Source organism: Moschus berezovskii, chromosome 12 (assembly GCF_049115385.1).
Source record: "Moschus berezovskii isolate FMDL1 chromosome 12, NW_MosBer_1.0, whole genome shotgun sequence".
NCBI classification, from domain to species: domain Eukaryota; kingdom Metazoa; phylum Chordata; class Mammalia; order Artiodactyla; family Moschidae; genus Moschus; species Moschus berezovskii.
In genome coordinates, this window is record NC_142471.1 from 93366961 (window position 1) to 93386239 (window position 19279).

General features: G+C 50.6%; 1 protein-coding gene across 6 annotated transcripts in view; it reads left to right on the forward strand.

The window, feature by feature from the left end:
- Positions 1 to 19279, forward strand: part of PTPRE (protein tyrosine phosphatase receptor type E) — a 182467-nt gene that overhangs the window by 95069 nt on the left and 68119 nt on the right. The window contains exon 1 of one of the 6 annotated variants that reach the window (XM_055424403.2): positions 1145 to 1280. The exons of the other annotated variants lie outside the window; for them this stretch is intronic. The gene's annotated coding sequence lies outside the window, so the exon portion shown is untranslated. Of the gene's footprint in view, positions 1 to 1144; positions 1281 to 19279 lie in introns of those variants that run through there. 6 annotated transcript variants of the gene reach the window in all.

The window sequence follows — 19279 nt, forward strand, 5'->3', positions numbered from 1 at the left end:
AGATCAAATTCTCGGGAAAAGGAAGTCAGTGCTTGGGGCTGGTGGTAGGAAGTGTAACAGTACTGACCACAGTGGTGAGGGAGCAAGATACTGTAGCAAAGCGTCCTCTAGACACGGTGTGCTGCTTTGGCGCGTTTGTTGTGTCCAGGTTCCTTCAGAAACATGTGTAACTGGTTAGACCTGTCTGCACAACTTGGTGCCTCCTGGCTCTAATAAACCCGTCCATGGGGAAGCTACTTCCTTTATGAAGGGGCCACATTTCCAGGCATACAGCTCATCCCATAGAATGTGAAAGAAAGAAGCTCTGTTTTGAAAACAAAAAAAAAAAAACCTGCACTTTAATGCAAAAGAAGAACTTGGTCAGAACAGGCAGCTGCTGCAGGAGCTTCAGATTTTCAGATAACAGACTGGAGAGTAAAAACTGGGGGTCCATTTCCCCTTTTCTTTTGGGAAGTGCCGTAGAGAGAAAGCAGATCTTTCTGTTAGAAGTCCTCTCTTCAAAGCAGCATCGTGCCTGAAATAGAATCTCCTCCAAGCTGAGTGGGAAACTCTAGGATAAAAGATTTCTACCTTGGAAGCCTGTTTGGGGAAAGGCACACATCATACATATGCTAGAGTTTTCCTTCATGTTTTCTTTACTTTCTGTTGTATTTCAATTTTGTTTTGCCTTGAAGGAATTCAGCGGGGAGGAGAACACTGGTGGTAACTTTTATTTGGAAACGAAATCTGAAGCGTGGGGGACTTGAGATGGGTCTTGCCTTGTCCTTTCTTGCTCTCTGCGGGCTGTGAACCGTGCTTCTTCTGGACGCCAGTGCCTTCTCTGCTTCTGCCTTTCCAAGCGCAGGAGGGTTTTGATGACCCAGCTGGGACTGCTGACTGCAGCAGCCAGCAATCGAGATGCCTTTCTTTCAGCTGAACTGTTTCGCCACCACCTTTCTTCCTGATTTATTTTAAACTTAAAAAAAAAAGATACAACACCAGTGCAAATTATAAATTTATTTGTGAGTGTTGCTTTCCACTAGAGATGAGCAATCTCTCCTGACACTTTTTTTCCCCTGCTGGATTTTGGGCTCTGATTTCTGATGACATAGTCTGAGCACTGGCAGCTGCTAGCTTCACAAGGAGAACTACAGAGGGAATACCCACGTAAATTATGTATTGCCTTTCGCATCAGTAGCCTGCCTGGAAATGTTCAGATTGTCAGCCAGTGAGACTCCGGTGCCATGGACATGGGTTTGAATGAGTTGATCACCTCGGGGCTGTTCAGAAAGCCTTGCTCTGTAAGTATCAGGGGATGCAGAACACAGATGGGAAAAGGGATTTCCGGAAGCTTCTTTATGTCTCTGGCTTAGGTTGGGAGAAAAAGGCATTTTCCAACAGCTTTTAAAATGTGATATCTAATGTTGCCTCTCACTGGGAATTTAGGGATGTCCTAGCAATTCTATTCTCAGTCAAGTTTGTCTGTGAGCTTATGCTACCGGTTTGTAAAATGTAACATCCATGGAGGTGGTGAGTGAACAGTTTTGTCCGAATGATTTGTGCAGATTTTATGTCTTCCTGTGCGTTAAATTGCTGTTTAACATGAAAGTCCTTTCTCCTTGCTTAAAATGTAATATCTAAATGTTCTTTAAGCAAAGACAATGTGCTTAAAATTTTGGATATGTATCTTTCAGCTAATGTGGAAATTGTAAAGATATTTTAAGAACTATTTGACGTGAAAACTGACTAACCAATTGAAAACACGGGAGAAAGATTTTCTTCTGATTTTTCCTCCTTCTCTCCCTCCCTTCTCCCACTGCTCTCATTTTTCTTCCTTTCCTTCTTTCCCTTCTTTTATTCTCTCTCTTTCCTTTTCTTTCTCCCGCAGCTTCTGTTGAGACTGCATCGTTTTCTAATTGCATCTGTTCTCACGGAGACTGTATCTTTGATGGATACTCAGATTATTTTTCAACGGCTTGTGCTACTCGCCCTTGAATGATTATGGATACATATGGTGAGGACAGGCTTACTGATGAAGGGAAAAAATACTAGGTTGCATCCTCTGAAGTGTTTCATTTAAATCAGTTTGTCCCGGGATGTCAGTCTTTCCCAGCAAAGTACAGGGAACCCCTCCAGGCTCCTGCATGCTCCTCTAGGGACCTCAGGTCCTCTCAGCGTTACCGTAACGACTCCACCTGCTCACTCAGGGTCACACACAGAGGCAGGAAGCTGCTGGGTCAGGGTTGACCTCCTCCCTGGGAGCACCCCTCCCTGCCTGTTAGAAGGGCACCCCGGCAACATCACGAATGGGATCTGCAGCTCACCTTAAATTTGGCCTTTTCATCACTGTTTGCTCTTTGACAGCACATTGGGCTTGTTCACGTTAGAAAGGCTAGAGTGAGAAACTTCATAGCATTTTACCTCTCATACGAAAAGCCATCTGTTACCTTCCAAACAACTTTGGTGCTGCCTGGCTGTGCTTTGTTTCAGAGGAGTGTGTGTGTCTGTGTCTGTGTGTGTGTCTGTGTGTGTGCGTGTCTGTGTGTGTGTGTCTGTGTGTGTGCGTGTGTCTGTGTCTGTGTGTGTGTCTGTGTGTGTGTCTGTGTGTGTGTGCACGTGTGTGTCTGTGTGTGTGTCTGTGTATGTGTGCACGTGTGTGTCTGTGTCTGTGTGTGTCTGTGTGTGTGCGTGTCTGTGTGTGTGCATGTGTCCGTGTCTGTGTGTGTGCGCGTATGTGTCTGTGTGTATGTCTGTGTGTGTGCGTGTGTGTGTTTGTGTGGGTGTGTATGTGTGTGTGTGCATGTGTCCGTGTCTGTGTCTGTGTGTGTGCGTGTATGTGTGTGCGTGTGCATATGTGTGTCTGTGTGTGTCTGTGTGTGTGTTTGTGTGGGTGTGTATGTGCGTGTCTGTCTGTGTGTCTCCGTGTCTGTGTGTATGTGTGTGTGTGTCTGTGTGTGTGTGTGTGTCTGTGTGTGTGTGTTTCCATGTCTGTGTGTGTGTATGTGTGTGTGTTTGTGTGCGTGTGTCCGTGTCTGTGTGTGTTTCTGTGTCTCTGTGTGTGTGCGTGTGTGTGTCTGTGTCATGTGTCTGTGTGTCTGTGTGTGTGCGTGTGTGTCTGTGTGTGTCATGTGTCTGTGTGTGTGCGTGTGTGTGTCTCTGTTTGTATATGTGTGTGTGTGCGCGTGTCTATGTGTGTCTACATGTCTGTGTGTGTGTCTCCATGTCTGTGTGTGTGTCTGTGTGTCTTTGTGTGTCTGTGTGTGTATGTGTGTGTGTGCATGTGTCCGTGTCTGTGTCTGTGTGTGTGCGTGTGTGTATGTGTGTGCGTGTGCATATGTGTGTCTGTGTGTGTCTGTGTGTGTGTTTGTGTGGGTGTGTATGTGCGTGTCTGTCTGTGTGTCTCCGTGTCTGTGTGTATGTGTGTGTGTCTGTGTGTGTGCGTGTCTGTGTGTGCGTGTGCATATGTGTGTCTGTGTGTGTCTGTGTGTGTGTGATTGTGTGGGTGTGTATGTGTGTGTCTGTGTATGTGTGTGTGCATGTGTGTGCCTGTGTGTGCATGTCTGTGTGTTTGTGTCTCCGTGTCTGTGTGTGTGCATGTGTGTGTGTGTGTCTGTGTGTGTGTCTGTGTCTGTGTGTATGTGTGTGTGCGTGTGTGTCTGTGTGTATATGTGTGTATGTTTGTGTGTGCGTGTCTGTGTATGTGCGTGTCTGTGTGTTTGTGTCTCCGTGTCTGTGTGTGTGAGTGTGTGTGTGTCTGTGTGTGTGTCTGTGTCTGTGTGTGAGTGTGTTGTCTGTGTGTGTGCGTGTCTCTGCGTTTGTGTCTCCGTGTCTGTGTGTGTGTCTGTGTCTTTGTGTGTCTGTGTCTCTGTGTGTGTGCGCGTGTGTGTGTGTGTCTGTGTGTGTGTGTCTGTGTTGTGTATGGGACATTATACAGAAACGAGTGAGGGACCAGTTCTGTGGGAGGTGGCAGCAAAGAGCGGCAGTTATACATTCCTGTTCCTTCACACTAAGTGGTGGTTGATGTCCTGGAAAAAGGCTCAGAATAAAGAAAACCTGCCTTATTTCTCGCATTGAAAAGTGAAAGTGAAGCCGCTCAATCGTGTCCGACTTGAAGTGACCCCATAGATTGCAGCCCACCAGGCTCCTCCGTCCATGGGATTTTCCAGGCAAAAGTACTGGAGTGGGCTGCCATTTCTTTCTCCTGGGGATCTTCCCAACCCAGGGATCGAACCCGGGTCTCCCGCATTGCGGACAGATGCTTTACCGTCTGAGCCACCAGGGAAGTCGCGTAGCAGTTTTTTAAAAGTCATTGATTTCTTAGTTTTGGCTGCGCTGGCTCTTCCTTGCTGAGCGCGCTTTTTCTTCTCCGGTTGCGGCGAGCGGGCCGCTGTCTAGTTTCGCCGTCTGCGCTTCTCACCGCAGAGGCGCCGCTCCCTGTGCGCGCAGGCTGTCGGTGCGCGGGCTCCAGAGCTCAGGCTCAGCAGCTGCGGCCGGTGGGTTAGTTGCCCTGCAGCACGTGGGGTCTTTCCTGGCCCAGGGGTTGAACCCATGTCCCTTGCGTTGCGAGGAGGGTCATTAACCACTGGATCCCGCCAGGGAAGCTCCAATCAGGCACACGGTGAGATTTTATAAGATTTTACTCTCCGGATACGATTTAAATCCCACCCCCCTCAGTGTGGCTTTGGGGCCCTTAAGGTGGCCTGGGGGTGCTCCCGTTCTGTCCCCCAGATCCTGGGCCGACTCGGGACCCCCACTCCCCCTGAGGAACCGCCTTCAGAACACGGGTGAACTGAGACCTGTGTCTTCCATTTCCTGCCCCGGGAACCTCCCAGGGGGCTCCCGGGCTCTGGGGAAATAGTGAATGGGAAACTTCTCAGCACGAGGGAGCACGGAACCTGTACCAGTCAGCCCCCGGGGGGCAGGGCAGACCTGCGGCGGCTTGACGTTCACCTGTGATAAGGGGTGCTAGGGCCGCAGAGCTTCTGGTCTCAGCTGGGTTCCCCGTAAACAAACTCCCTGACCCCCATTGGCCCTCCTGTCTGATGGCTGCAGGCTGCGGGCCGGCCTCCACCTTGGGACTTCATTTCCAGGCCGTGCCCCGGGGCAGCCCCCGCCAGCCCTCCTCCCCTCCCAGATCCAGGGCCCAGGGCCTGCAGAGCAGAGAGCTGAGCCGTAGCAGAGTATGAAACCCCCGCTTAGCAGACTGCACCCCCGTTTGCTTACCTGTGCTGGAGCCCGCTCCGTGGACAGGTAACGAGGGTGTCGCCAAAAGAGTGTGGAAAGCTGGCGGTGCAGGAGCCCTCCAGAGGGGACCAGGCCAGGCAGATGGTGCTCTCCAGGGGCATGTGGCAGTGGGCTCACTCTGCCTCCGGGTCCCAGTGATTGGAAACGGGGTCCCAGGAGGGAAGACGTGACTGTGGGTGAGTTGGCCGGAAAAGCCCGCGGTCTCAGAGCCCGGAAAGGCGGCGATGAGGCTGCCCTCGGTCGTCCCCTTCTTTCCCGCTCCCGACACCCTGCCCGGCACATAGCAGGTGTTCGCGCAGCCCTCTCTGCATAAATGAACACGAGCTGGCGAACAAAGCAACATCCGTTGGCTCTGCTATGTTTGAGGGCGATCACGGCTCAGGTGTGATGTGTTTTGTCTTCCTACAAACACGCATGTGTCGTTACCGTGTTTGAAGCATGGGAAACCGCTGCAGGCTTTGAATCAGACGCAGAGTCCAAATCCTGAGCCATCACTTCCTTTCTTTGAGACTCCGGGGGTGACTTGACCCCTGTAAAGGCGTAGTTCCCTCTTTAGTGGCCGAGGGAGCAAGATGAGAAGATTCTTACAAAGGGCTCGGCAAGCCTCCTGGCCCTGCGTGGGCTCCCTAGAACGTCCATACTTTTATTTCTTTCTTCATGCTCTCCTAATCGCACTGGGTAACAGTCATTTGTATTTCTTGGGGAAATACACTTAAAAAGTCAGTAGTGCTCAGGGAAAACTGACTCTTGAAAATGTTTCCTAAGGCATTAAAAACAAATAGCACTGTCGATTTTAAGAGCAGTCTGTGTGGTTTCCATTTCAGAACTGTACTCGGTTACATTCATCCTGTTAATAGGATTAAAAAAATTAAAAAAGAAGGCAGCACAATATTAAGTCTAAAGTCATCTTGCAGAGCTGGGAATTAAAAGTGTGTTTTACTCCATCCATTTGTAGCCGTTCACATGTGGACATAGGCACTGGGGTTCTGCCGGGTTTGAAAACTAGAGTGAAAGGAATGAGACCCAGCTTAATTAGTATAAATGTTGCCGTGTAACTTCTAATCATGAGTGTAATTTGCAATGCATGCTCACCATGTAATTTAGCACAATGGGACCCGCAGAATGTAGGACTAGTATTTAATCAAGAGAAATGATCAGTGCAGAAAGGGATGGAGTGTGGAGACTGGGATCCTATATAGACGCCCCACGTGCCCACTGGGATATTCCATCTACAGCCCCATTTCCAACACCCCTCCCGCCCCCACCCAGGGGATGTTGTGTCAACTACTGAGCTGTATTACTCAATATTCTCGTGCCTCAGTTTCCTTACCTGTGAAGTGGGGACAGCAGTGGTCCTTATCTCTTATTGTTGCAAGGATCAAATGAGTGAACAGTGGAAAGCCCTGGGGACACAGCACTCAACCGATGTCATGTGTACTCGCTTTCTGAATGTTCTCTGCTGTTGTTCGGTCGTTCAGTCGTGTCTGACTCTTTGTGACCTGGACTGCAGCGTGCCAGGCTCCCCTGTCCTTCACCATCTCCCGGAGCTCGCTCAAACTCATGTCCATTGAGTCAGTGAAGCCACCCAACCATCTCATCCTCCATCGTCACCTTCTCCTCCTGCCTTCAATCTTTCCCAGCATCGGGGCTTTTCTAATGTTTTTATTCATGGGGATCCTGGAAGCCAGACTGGCGAGGGTGCCTGTTATCCCTAAGCACAGTACGTGGCGATCCTGGGATGCTCTGTCTTTATTGAGGTAGAATCCACATTACCAAAAGCTAGCCATTTTAGAGAGTACAGTTCAGTGGCATTTATTACCTTCATAATGTTGTGAAGCTCTTGTGTCTACCCAGTTCAGCACATTTTCATCACCCCAAGGGACCCTCTGTCCTCATTAAGCAGATAATCCCCATTTCCCCCTCTCGATCATGTATCCGACTTCTGTCTCTCTTGATTGCCGTAGATTGGTGGATTCTGCTATTTCATAGAAATGAAGTCAGACGTTAGGTGAGCTTCTCGTCTGGTCTGTCTCACTTACCTTTACGTTTTTGAGGGTCACCCAGGCTCTAGTGGGTGTCCGTGCTCGTTCCTTTGCATGGCTGCCTAATAGCTCATTGTACGGACTTGCCACGGTTAGCTCATCCATTCATCGGTTGGTGGACATTTGGGTTGCCTTTTGCCTTTTGACTCTTGCAGAGAGTGTTGCTGTGGGTATCAGCGTGCGGGTTCTTGTACTCCTGTTTTCAGTTCTCTTGGACGTGTGCCTCAGAGTGGAATTACTGGGGGTGGTTTAACTGTTGCGGGAATCCTCCAGACTGTTTCCACAGCACCTGCACCATTTTGCATTCCCACCAGCAAAGTATAAGGCTTCCTGTGCCTCCATATTCTCACCAACACTTGTTATTTTCTGTTAATTTTTTAAGTCCGGCCACTTTAGTGGGTGTGAGTGGTCTGTTATTGTGGTTTTGTTTGGGTTTACGTTTCTCTTCTCTGGTCGCTCACACAGTAAAGAATCTGCCTACAAGGCAGGAGACTCAGGTTCCATCCCCAAATCAGGAAGATCCCCCTGGAGAAGGAAGTGGCAACCCACTCTAGTATTCCTGCCTGGGAAATCCCAGGGACAGAGGAGCCTGGCAGGCTACAGCCCCTGGGGTTGCAAAGAGTCGTGACTGATGGACTGACGCCTTCACTTTCACTTTCGGTTTAAATTTCCCTAACAGTTTGTGATGCTGAGCACCTTTTCATATGCTTGTTGGTCATTTGTGTATCTTCTTTGGAGAAATGTCTGTTCAAGTCCTTTGTCTATTTTTTTAACTGGGTTATTTGTTTTACCGTTGTCGAGTATTGAGGGCCCTGGATATATTCGGGATGCTATTTCCTTATCAGACGTGGAACTTGCAAGTACATCTTCCCATTCTGCAAGGCGTCTTTTCACTTTCTCGCCAGGGCCCTTTGGTGCACACAAGTCCTGAGATGGTTTTCGGTAGCAACAGAACGCAGCAGCGAGCAACTCTGAATCAGAAAGGGAGACAGCCCTTTCCTTTGTTCCCTTCCAGGCTTCCTCTTGCTCAAAGGCAGAGGCCCGGTTTGATGTCGCTGCCCTCAACACCTTTGCTCATCTTTTTCACAGAAACAGAACAGGCTTTGGCCCAAGAGCCTTCCTCGGGGCCAGTGTTTAGTGTGAATGTCTTCCCCTTCCCCACTGAGCTGATTGTTAAGATCATCTCTATGTATGCCAACGAGACTGGTTTTCTTATTTATGCTAATGACAGGATTTCCTTTTAGATGCATGCATTTGGTTTCTTTTGGGCTTCCCTTGTAGCTCAGTCAGTAAAGAATCTGCCTGCAGTGCAGGAGACCTGGGTTTGATCCCTGGGTCAGGATCCCTGGGTCCCTTCTCCCCTGGAGAAGGAAATCGCAACCCACTCCAGTATCCTTGCCTGGAAAATCTCACGGACATAGGAGCCTGGTGGGCTGCAGCCCCTGGGGTTGCAAAGAGTCGGGCACGAGTGAGCGACTAACACTAACGCATGAATGACGCGACAGATCTTGTGACGCTGCTGGGAGGACACAGGCGTGTGGGAACTGCTGCTGAAGGTCCCTGGGCAGAGAGCAGGGGATGTGGGCTGGTCCGTCTGGGGAAGGGGCGCAGGGTGGACGGCAGGCACCAGGCTGACTAGCCCTGGGAGAGCAGACCTGGCTGCCCCCACTGCCTACCCGTGTGGCCCGGGGGCTGCCCCCAACACTGCTTCTCGTGGCTCCTCACCTATTTCTCCTGATTGCCCGACGAGGTGAAGGAGGCCTTGACCTTCAGGGTGAGCAGACGGAGCGAGTGAAAGGTGGGAAGTTAACTGCAAGGAGAATGTGAAAGGGTGATGACTGATGGGCGTAGGGGAGGAGGAGGGAGGAGGTCTGGGGGGAGGAGGAGGGAGGAGGTCTGGGGGGAGGAGGAGGGAGGAGGTCTGGAAGGACCGGGAAGGATCCCACAGCCAGTGAAGGGGTAGACAGGCCAACAGGGGGTTAGAGGCGTTTTAGAAACACTGTCACAAGTTTCTTAGCTCAGCGTCTGTATCCATTTCCCAGGGCTGCTGTAGGACATGCACACAGACTCGGTCTCTTACGGCCGAAATGCTTCTCTCACAGATCGGGAGGCTGGACCTCTGAAGTCAAGCTGTCAGTAGGGCCCAGCTTCCTTTGAAAGCTCCAGGGGAGGGTCCCTCCCGGCCTCCTCCAGCTCGTATGGCCTCTGGCAATTCTTGGCTTATGGCTGCATCGCCTCAGTCTCTGCCTCCGTCTTCACAGGCTGTTTAAAAAAAAAAATCCAGCCTTTCCTCCTCCGGTACGTCTCCTTCACGTCTGCCCAGGACACGTCACTTCCAACGCGCCTGGCCCCAGAATGTGTGGAGGTTCTCAAACGGGTGGCAGTTCCCCTGCAGTTCTCTGTGACGCCAGCTGGGCCTTCTACAGTGGAACTGGATTCTGACATCATCCGGAAATGGCATCACATTCCACGGGCGAAGAGCTCAGTCCCCGGAGACCGCTCCCCCTTCAGATGCCAGTCCCAAGTCCAGGTTGTCGTCTGGGCTTCAGACTGACCGGCTCGAAAGCAAAGGTTCCCACAAGCCCCTCCTTGGGCTTGATGAATTTGCTAGGTCAGCTCACAGAACTCAGCACATTTCCCAGCTTATTAGAGGATGTGATAAAGGATACAGATGAATAGTCAGATGGACAGAGGCACAGGACCAGGTCTGGGGGAGAGGCCCACGGCCAGTTCCGAGCGTAGGAGCTTCTGTCCCCAGGGAGCTGGGGGTGTCACCCTGCCGGGAGCTCTCCAAACCCCACACTACTGGGACTTTTTTATGGAGGCTGCATCACCAGGCACTGTTGTTGTTCAGGGGCCAAGTCATGTCCGACTCTCAGCGACCCCGTGGCCGACTCTCAGCGACCCCGTGGCCGACTCTCAGCGACCCCGTGGCCGCAGCACACCAGTCCTCCCTGTCCTCTATTATCTTCCAGAGCTTGTTCAAACTCATATCAATCAGTAATGCCATCCAACCCTCTGATCCTCTGTCGTCTCCTTCTCCTCTGCCTTCAGTCTTTCCCAGCTTCAGGGTCTTTTCCAGCTCTTTGCATCACGTGGCCAAAGTATTGGAGCTTCAGCTTCAGCATCAGTCCTTCCAATGAGTATTCAGGGTTTATTTCCTTTCTGATTGACGGGTTCGATCTCAGTCGTGTTCGACTCTTTGTGACCCCGTGGACTGCAGCACATGAGGCTTCCTCGTCCTTCACCGTCTTCTGGAGTTTGCTCTCATTTATGTCCACTGAATCACTGACGCTATCCAACTGTCTCATCCTCTGCCTCCTCCTTCTTCTTTTCCCTTCAGTCTTTCCCAGCATAACGGTCTTTAGCTCTGTTCCCAGCACTCTCTCCCTTCTCAAGAGAATGGGGGGAGAGAGGGTAAAAACATCAAGCTTCTAATCACAGGCTGGTCTTTCTAGTGACTGGTCCCATTCAGGAGCCCACGCAGAGTTGCCTCATTAGAGCAAAAGACACTCCCATCAGCCAGGCCTTTGAAAGGGTTTTAGGAGCCCTGTGTCAGAAACCAGGGTCAGAAATCAAATAATAGAATCAAGATGCTTCTAGTGTTCTTATCACTTAGGACATTCCAAGGGCTTTAAGGGAACTTATAGGACTTCCCTGTAGCTCAAACGTTAAAGACTCTGCTTGCAATGCATGAGACCCAGGTTCAATCCCTAGGTCGGGAAGATCCTCTGGAGAAGGGAATGGCAACGCACTCCAGTATTCTTGCCTGGAGAATCCCATGGACAGAGAAGCCTGGAGGGCTACAGCGTGAGGGGTCACAGAGAGTCAGACATGACTGGTCAACTAACACACGCCAGGAGCTGGGATGAAGATCAGCTATGTATTACATGTTATGAATCACACATGTCCTCTCTGTGTGCATCTCTCCTCTTCTTACAAGGCCATCACCCGTTAGATTAGGGCCCACCCTAGTCCATTATGGCCTCATCTTAAAATGAAAAGATCTGTTTTCGTCTGCAAAGACTGTATTTCCCAAGAGGCCACATTCTGAGGTTCCAGGCAGACAGGAATTTGGGGGAACACTGTTCAGCCCAGTATGGCATCTCTTACAGGTGGGCTGTCTGTCTTCTTCCACTGCAGGTCTAGGGGGCAGTAATGACATTATTGGGTTCCCTAAGACCAGAGTAAGCTATGGCAAACCTAGCCAGCGTGTTAAGAAGCAGAGGCATCACTTTGCTGACAAACGTCCCGATAGTCAAAACTAACATTCACATCGTTATTGCCAAGCCACTTCATGGTTTTTCCAGTAGTCGTGTACGGATGTGAGACTTGGACCATAAAGAAAGCTGAGTGCCAAAGAATTGATGCTTTCGAGTTGTGGTGTTGGAGAAGACTCTTGAGAGTCCATTGGACTGCAAGGAGATCCAACCAGTCAATCTTAAAAGAAATCAACCCTGAGTATTCATTAGAAGGACTGATGCTGAAGTTGAAGCTCCAATACTTGGGCCACCTGATGTGAACTGACTCCCTGGAAAAGACTCTGATAGTGGAAAAGACTGAGGGCAAGATTATAAGGGAAGGACAGAGGATGAGATGGTTGGATGGCATCACCGACTCAATGGACATGAATCTGAGCAAACTCCGGGAGACAGTGGAGGAGAGGGGAGCCTGGAGTGCTGCAGTCCATGGGGTTACAAAGAGTTGGACATGACTGAGCGACTGAACAGCAAGACCAAAGTGAGTCCCTGGCCCTTCTCTCTGGAGCTCTGACCTCAGTTGGGATTGGCACCTGGGAGTCCCTGAGCACAGTTTCATCCACCGAGGAGAAAGCAGACACTCACAGGCAAGGGTAAATCCAAGCACGAGAATTTTACACACAATCATCTTCTCTGTGCTCCTTAGGTACTTAACTAACTTTGACTTGAAAAATCACTACTGAATGTAAGTCTGTTTCCTCCTGTCTGAGCCAAGAAGGAATCAGGAGGTTCATAATCTTTCAAGCTTGCTAAATTGTTAAGTAGCTTTTAGATACAGATGCAATGGAGCAATATTGATGCTGTGTCGATACAGAATTGCATCTTTATTGAAAGCTTCCCTGCATGGAGTTGGGAGACACCTGATCAGGGCTCCTGTCCTCTCTTTCTGTTTGGGTGACTTTGCCAGACCTGGGATACAGCAGGAAATTAATCAGCAGGCCTCTGAGTGGATGAAGCAATGGAGGAAGCCTCCCCCAGGAAAATGAAGTCCCCCAGCCCCCCAAGACGGTACCAAATCCCATGAAAGGCTCTTTCACCAGAAAAGGCTCTTCTTTCTGGGACAGCTCTGCCTTAAAGCGTTCTCCTCTCCGCTGCTTCCCTCCGTCTCATCAGTCCAGTTCAGCCGCTCAGTCGTGGCTGACCCTTTGCGACCCCACGGACAGCAGCGCACCAGGCCTCCCTGTCCATCTGCAGCTCCAGGAGTCCACCCAAACTCATGGGCATTGAGTCGGTGACGCCATCCCACCATCTCATCCTCTGTCGTCCCTTCTCCTCCTGCCCTCAATCTTTCCCAGCATCAGGGGCTTTTCAGAGTCAGTTCCTCACATCAGGTGGCCAAAGTATTGGAGTTTCAGCTTCAGCATCAGTCCTTCCAATGAACATTCAGGACTGGTTTCCTAGAGGGTGGACTAGTTGGATCTCCTTGCAGTCCAAGGGACTCTCAAGAGTCTTCTCCAACACCATTGTTCAAAAGCATCAATTTTACGCTCCTTGCTTAAAAGAGACTCGGTCTGAGACAGCCACGGTCAGTGTCGTAATGCGTGAGGGGGTCAGCGTTTGCCTGACCTCAGCGTTTCTAAACACAGTTGAATAAACTCAACTCTCAGGGCCTGTTTCCTATTTTCCTGTTACCTGACTGCCTAGCAGATTGCGACATTCATTTCCTTTGAGGTTTCTTTTCTTCCTTTCTGGGGGGGTAACAGAACAAGGAGTCTTTCTCGAAGGACATAAAGTCCTGTGATTCTATGTAGATAAATATTTGAGGAGATGCATCTGGGAAGCCTGGCGTGCTGCAGTCCGTGGGGTCACAGAGTCAGGCACGACTGAGGGGCTGAGCCACAGCGACCAGCTGGTGTTTACAGAGAAAACCGACTGAAAACTCAGCTCGGGCTTTCCCTGGGTCAACCTTTGCTCCGTTTCATTGCCTCGATGAACAAATACTTATCAAGTACTTATTTTATCATGCAGGATCATTTCCCAGGTATAGTAGACAAGAGGGAGTATCTGAGTTGACCAGTTTGGGATCTCAAACCCACAACATGTTAACATTCGTTAGTGCCAAACCAATTCATGGGTTTTTTTCTTTATTTTTGCTCATATTGGTAGTAGGAGAGTTAAAGTAAATATTTTCAGGGAATTTTTGGAATTTACAGAATGTGTGTCCATTTATCTTGAAAGGAAATGCTTGTCAGTTTGGATGGAGTCTCGTGTTCCCTAGGCCTGTCCTGATAAAATCTTTCAGTGTTTTGAAATACTTCCCAGGTCTGGTGAGCTCATTTTGACCTCAGAGGTGTGGTTTTCTAAAGTCTGGCTGTTGGAGAGTGACTAGACTTGAATTCCGGCTCTGCCATTCTATGGCTGTGTGGCCGTGGGCAGGTCACTTAACCTCTCTGGTTCTCAAAGCCCTCTGCTGCAAGGCAGCGTCTCAGAGAGCTGCCATGAGCACCCTGTGTGTTTATGCGTGAAGCGCTTGGACCCGTGTCTTGAGCCAGAGAAGGTGCTCTGTGGCATTAGCACCACGGTCAGCCTCAGCATCCTTACCTGACCCTCACCTGCATGGCTCACTGTGCTTCTGGAAATGCCTGTCTCTGAAATATGGGCTCGTGTTCTGTCTCGGGTACCCACGCGCTGCATGGCTGAACTTCCTACTCCCGGTGCTGACTTGGGGTGGAACTCAGAGCTCGGGGACCTCCTCGCTGTTTACAGGGCTGGCACTGGGAAGGGAGGGGTGGCAGACAGCTCCCCTCTGGGAAAGAAGGCTGCCCGCACCCCCACCCTGGGGACAGCACAGCCGGCTCTGTGCCGTGTGCACCTGCCCCGGGAGAACTCACAACAGGGATGCGTGAAGACCCGTGGCCTCAGGATGCGAGCTGTCTGGGTCGGTCTAGGGCACCCTTGAGAGCCTGGGTGCAGCCATGCTTGCCAGCCCCTGCTGAAGGTGGATGAACCCCTGGCGGCTCACTGTCCCAGACCCACAGGACCCTCCTGGGGCTTTATACCTCTGGGACTGAAAACTGAAGCCTCTCTTAGGTTTCCTTCCCCCGCTCTGATCTTAAGTCTAAATGGATGGATTCTAAATGAAATGGATTTTGCTACTTCTGTTTGGCTGCCTTGGAGCTGAACATATTTTAAAAGTGTTTATCCACATTCCTGAAAGGGTGGAAAGGCTCTCTTATCTTACAGACTCTCCCCCTGAGATCATTGATTTGTCATTTTACAAACTCAGAGAGGGCACAAGCTGGCCCAGGGGCACACAGCCAGTGGGCCAGAGCTTGGGTTACCCTGAACGGTGGTCCAGGCTGCCTCCACTGCCTTCTATGCTGCTGGGAGGCTGGCTGTGGTTGAAAGGACGCTGGAAGAAATGAAACAATTGGGGATTTTAAAACTGGGGATTCTCCATCTCCCTAATTGTGTAATGCCACTAATTAGGTTTGGGTGGATTTATTTAGCCCGTATCTGCTGAGTCAGTTCCCAAATGAAGACTCAAATTTCTCTCTTGTGCCACCCTGGTGACCTCACCTCTATCCATCTCTCCTAGTCAAGTGGACACACAGGGGATCGTCCAAGCTCTGATGCTTTGGGAGAGAAAGAGGATGCTTGATAATTAGGCTGGAGACAGACATAATTGAGATCGTCCAGGGCAAGCAGGGCGTGTGGCCCCTCTGCTCATGGTGAGGAGGGGCATTCATTTGGCCTGTCCTCTTGGGCAGCCCCCCGGGGCCCAGGTTCTGTGATGGTCGTGAGCTGGGCCCATGTCCCAGCCTGAAGACCCGGTGGGTTCAGAGCCCTTGTTCACTCATTTTCTTCACTCATGGCCTGCAGGAGCCTCACACAGAGATGACTGCATACTGGACGGGTGATCTTTTCTGGAAAGTGGCAGGGCCGGGGGGGCCTGAGGCCAGCCCAGGAGGCAGGAGAGAGCATAGCAGCTTGGTTCTGGAACCAACATTTTCCCTTCGAGGAATAAAAAGCTGCCCCCACCCCGGGGAGCACAGGTGTGTCACCCCGCCGGGGACAGGCAGACAGGCAGCCCCCACCCCGTCCAGCCTTCCCGCCTCGCACAGACCCCCTCTCCTCTCCTCCCTGCCCTCCCAGCCTCTTTTTCTCTCTCCGTCTCTTTTTCCCCCAAATACAAATGTCAGAGCAGTTGCCCTCATTCAGTTGATTAAATAACTGATAACTGATCCCAGTCAGTGGAAGGCAGGTGATGGGCCAGCATGTCCTGGACGTCTTCCGTCTTAAGTGGCTGCAGCTTCTGCTCCTGTCCACCACTTTGCTTGCATGTACTTTGAGTCGTAGTTCCCAGGGTAATTAATTTTAACGTGTATGGAAGAATCGCTATGGCGGGCGCAAAGCCAATTTCCTGAGCGTGGCATGCTGTCTGATTTATAGTTTCTCGCACTCCAGGCAAGGAAAGTCCGTTCAAGTGTTAAATTTCTTCACCGAGGTAGAGAGAGAGCATCCACAGATTGTAAAATAGAATTCCAGTCTGGGAAATAAGTGTGAGGGACCCATTGGGGGGAGCTCTGACACATCTCGCAGCGCTAGTTACCAGTCACTCAGCATGATGCAGGGCGGGAAGGCTGATTAGAGAACAAATCATCTCACCCGCGTTGGTGGGGTTGCCCTGCGGGACAGCGAACGTAGCAGAAACCTCATTTCCGGGGTGATCCTGGAAGGATGCTGGCCTTGCGGAGGTGGGGACCTTCTGAGTCGAGGTCCCAGATGCCCCGCAGGTGCAGGTAGATGGTTCCTTGGCCTCCCTGCCTGCGCCTTCGTGTTCCGGGACCGCGCGCGTGTGGACACAGGGGCCCACCCCGCCTGCATTCTTGATGTCCGGTGACGGCTGAGTCCCTAAAATTAAAAATATAAAATTATAATACCCGAGTCACTTGAAAGCTTGTTCTTGGACACTCCTATCCCTCTAGGCTTCTGCTTTCCAACTCCACGCCCATTACTGTGTGTTTGTTCCCGTTAGGCTGTGAGCATCTTAGGGGCACTTTGCGCCCGCGTAGGGTACCACCCAACTGTGAGCGCCCGGAACGTGCTAGCGCAGGGGCAGCACCCTGATCACCAGGGGTGTGACTGTGCCCCCCTGCTCAGAGCAGGACCCCCCGGATCCTAACAAGCAGGTCCTGTGCCCCAGATCACAGAGAAGAAGAAAGTTTCCAGGGTTGAGAGAGGAGGCCAGGGTGTCCAGGAGACAATCCCAGGTGTGAACCCCGTCTCCGCAGCTGGCTCCCTGATGGAGCCTCCCAGCAAACATCGAGGGCTATTTGGGGACAGCAAGATGACCCTGAGGATAGCTGCTGTCCGGTCACTCTGGAGTCCAGTAGATTCCCAACCAGTAAACCCAGCTACTCCTTGCCCTCTGCCCGTGAGAATAGACACAGCATCCCCAGGACCCAATGGCTGAAATGCCCACTGGTCCCTTCTACCCTGGCTTTGCTCAAGACCCCGGTGAAGCTCCTGGCCAAGGTGGGAACAGCACGACCCCAGCCTCAGGAGGGAGCCCGCACGTCAACTTCTCCCGGCAGCCATGCTGCTGACCGCCTGGGTTTCTGCTCAATTCCGGGGTCGTGAGGGTACACAGACTATGTGTTAGGTGTGGGAGAGGCAGACTTCTCTGCCCATAGCAGCTTCCCAAAGACAGGAATGGACTGCTGCTCCCTGAGGCATCCGCCTCACCCAGGATGTCGAATGCAAGAGGGGATCAGGCTTCCAAGGGGGCTGGTGCCATCACTGCCCACACCCCATCCTGACCTGCAGACGTTCTTTCCAGAGTAAGGCTGGTCCCTGGTCAAAGTAGAAATCCCCTGATGGCAACATCGCTGTCTGATCTTGTTGATTAAATAAGGCCTCCTTATATGCTCTGTGTCCAGGAGACACTCAGTAAATATTTGTTGAATGAGTGAACACATAAACAGATCTCTATTACTGGCTCCTGGCCGTACTCAAATTGGTGTTCCTTTAAAAATTCATGAGTGCCATAATGTTTCCCAGTGTGGGAGCAAACCATTTCATGAAATAGGCATGAAGTTTCTATTAAAGAGAAGAGTATCTATTTATTAATATTCCCAAAGTGTACCTTTTTTTGGTTTACTACTGTGTTGCTGTTATAATTTTCCATAATTATATGACGTTGATTGTAGTTTACCGACAGAGCATCAATAACGAAAAATGGAACCCTGGAACTGTTTTAGCCTTAAAGGGTTTAGCCTTAGCAGAGGGAAACGAATCAATTAGCAGAGTGGAGGGTGGCGGAGAGAATAGACTCCCCCAGAAACTACGGAAACAGAGTTGTCCTGTGGATCTGAACCTGTGTGGTCTAGACAGATACCAAGTAGGATCTGTTAGAAAAACTGTTGGGATAATTTAGAGATGGAGGCAGAGTCTTATTCCTGAGTGCCCCTGGGGCTGGTGATGGAAAATGTCTTGGTAGAGGTCAACTTTCAGGACTAGCGCCTGTCGAGTAAAGCAATTCTATAAACAAAGCAGGCCCGCAGTAAAAAGAGGAGGCGTTTGAAGAGAGGTCCTTGACGGAGGTCTTGTTAATTCCATTCATTGTTGTACAGTAGGTGCCAGTAAGTAACTGAACAAATGCAGGAGTGACGGAATAAATGGACAGTGGACTTACTGAGATGAGACCCAGATGGCCTTGCTTCAGGCGTGAAGCGGGCCAGGCCTTCAGAAGGGACCCTGGTCCCCACAGCCCACTGGACACAAATCGTGTTGTGTGTCCACCCTGGTTGGGATGTCCAGGGAGGCTCCGAAACAGAGGTTTCTTGGGGTATGAGAGATGTAGAGTTATTTCCCGAGTTGCAATTTGCAGGCAAATTTTTCTTCCGAATAACCAGAGGTGCGATTGTAAATAATTCATGCACATTGTTTCCCAATTAACATTTTTCAGAAGATGTCGGCACTTCTTTGAAATCTTTCCCTCTTAAGGGACAGCGACCCACCCTGTTGGGCTGGGCCAGCCTTCTGCCCTAATTAGACAGTTACACAGGAGACCTGGGCAAGGAGGGTGGATTTACTTTTAATAAAAGAAGATTAAAAAAGCGTGCATCTGTGGCATATTAAAGAAGATGGGACCGAATGAAAATCCTCCCACAGCGGTGGAGAGTCATGGTCTGAAAAGGAAGCACTTCATTTGGAATTCCTAAAACTTCTTGCTTTGAGTCAGGAGGAAATTCAGGCCCGCCCCCTCTGCCCCCGATTGCAGCATCAGTTGTTGGTGTTCTGAGCAAAAGTGCTGGAGACAGAGAAGCACTTTAAATCCGGACATGACACGGGGACCAAATGTCCCTTTGTGGAGTGGCCGCCGCAGGCTGTGTGAGGAAGGAGGCCGAATAGGGGCCTGTCCAGGTTCCGGGGAGGGACCAACCCACACCGCCTCGCAGGAATTCAGGCCACACCTGGTTTTCCCAAGGGAAGCCAGATCTCCAGACGTTGTGTAGCTTCTTCCCCCTTTTTACATATTTCAAGCTAATTTAAATCCTTTTAAGTCATCAGCGTATACCTCGTCCTTGAACACAGCAATTCCACTTGTAGACGTTCACTTCAAATGAATGAAAAACACTTGTCCGCAAAAAAGACTTGTGCTGAAATCCGTAGGAGCTTTGCTTATAATAGCAAAAAGACTGGGAAACAACCCAAATGTGTATCGAGAGGAGAATGGGTAGTCATGCAGTGGGAAACTCTTCAGTGGTGAACAGGGTGGCCTTCCGAAGCCTACGCAATGCAGATGAGCTT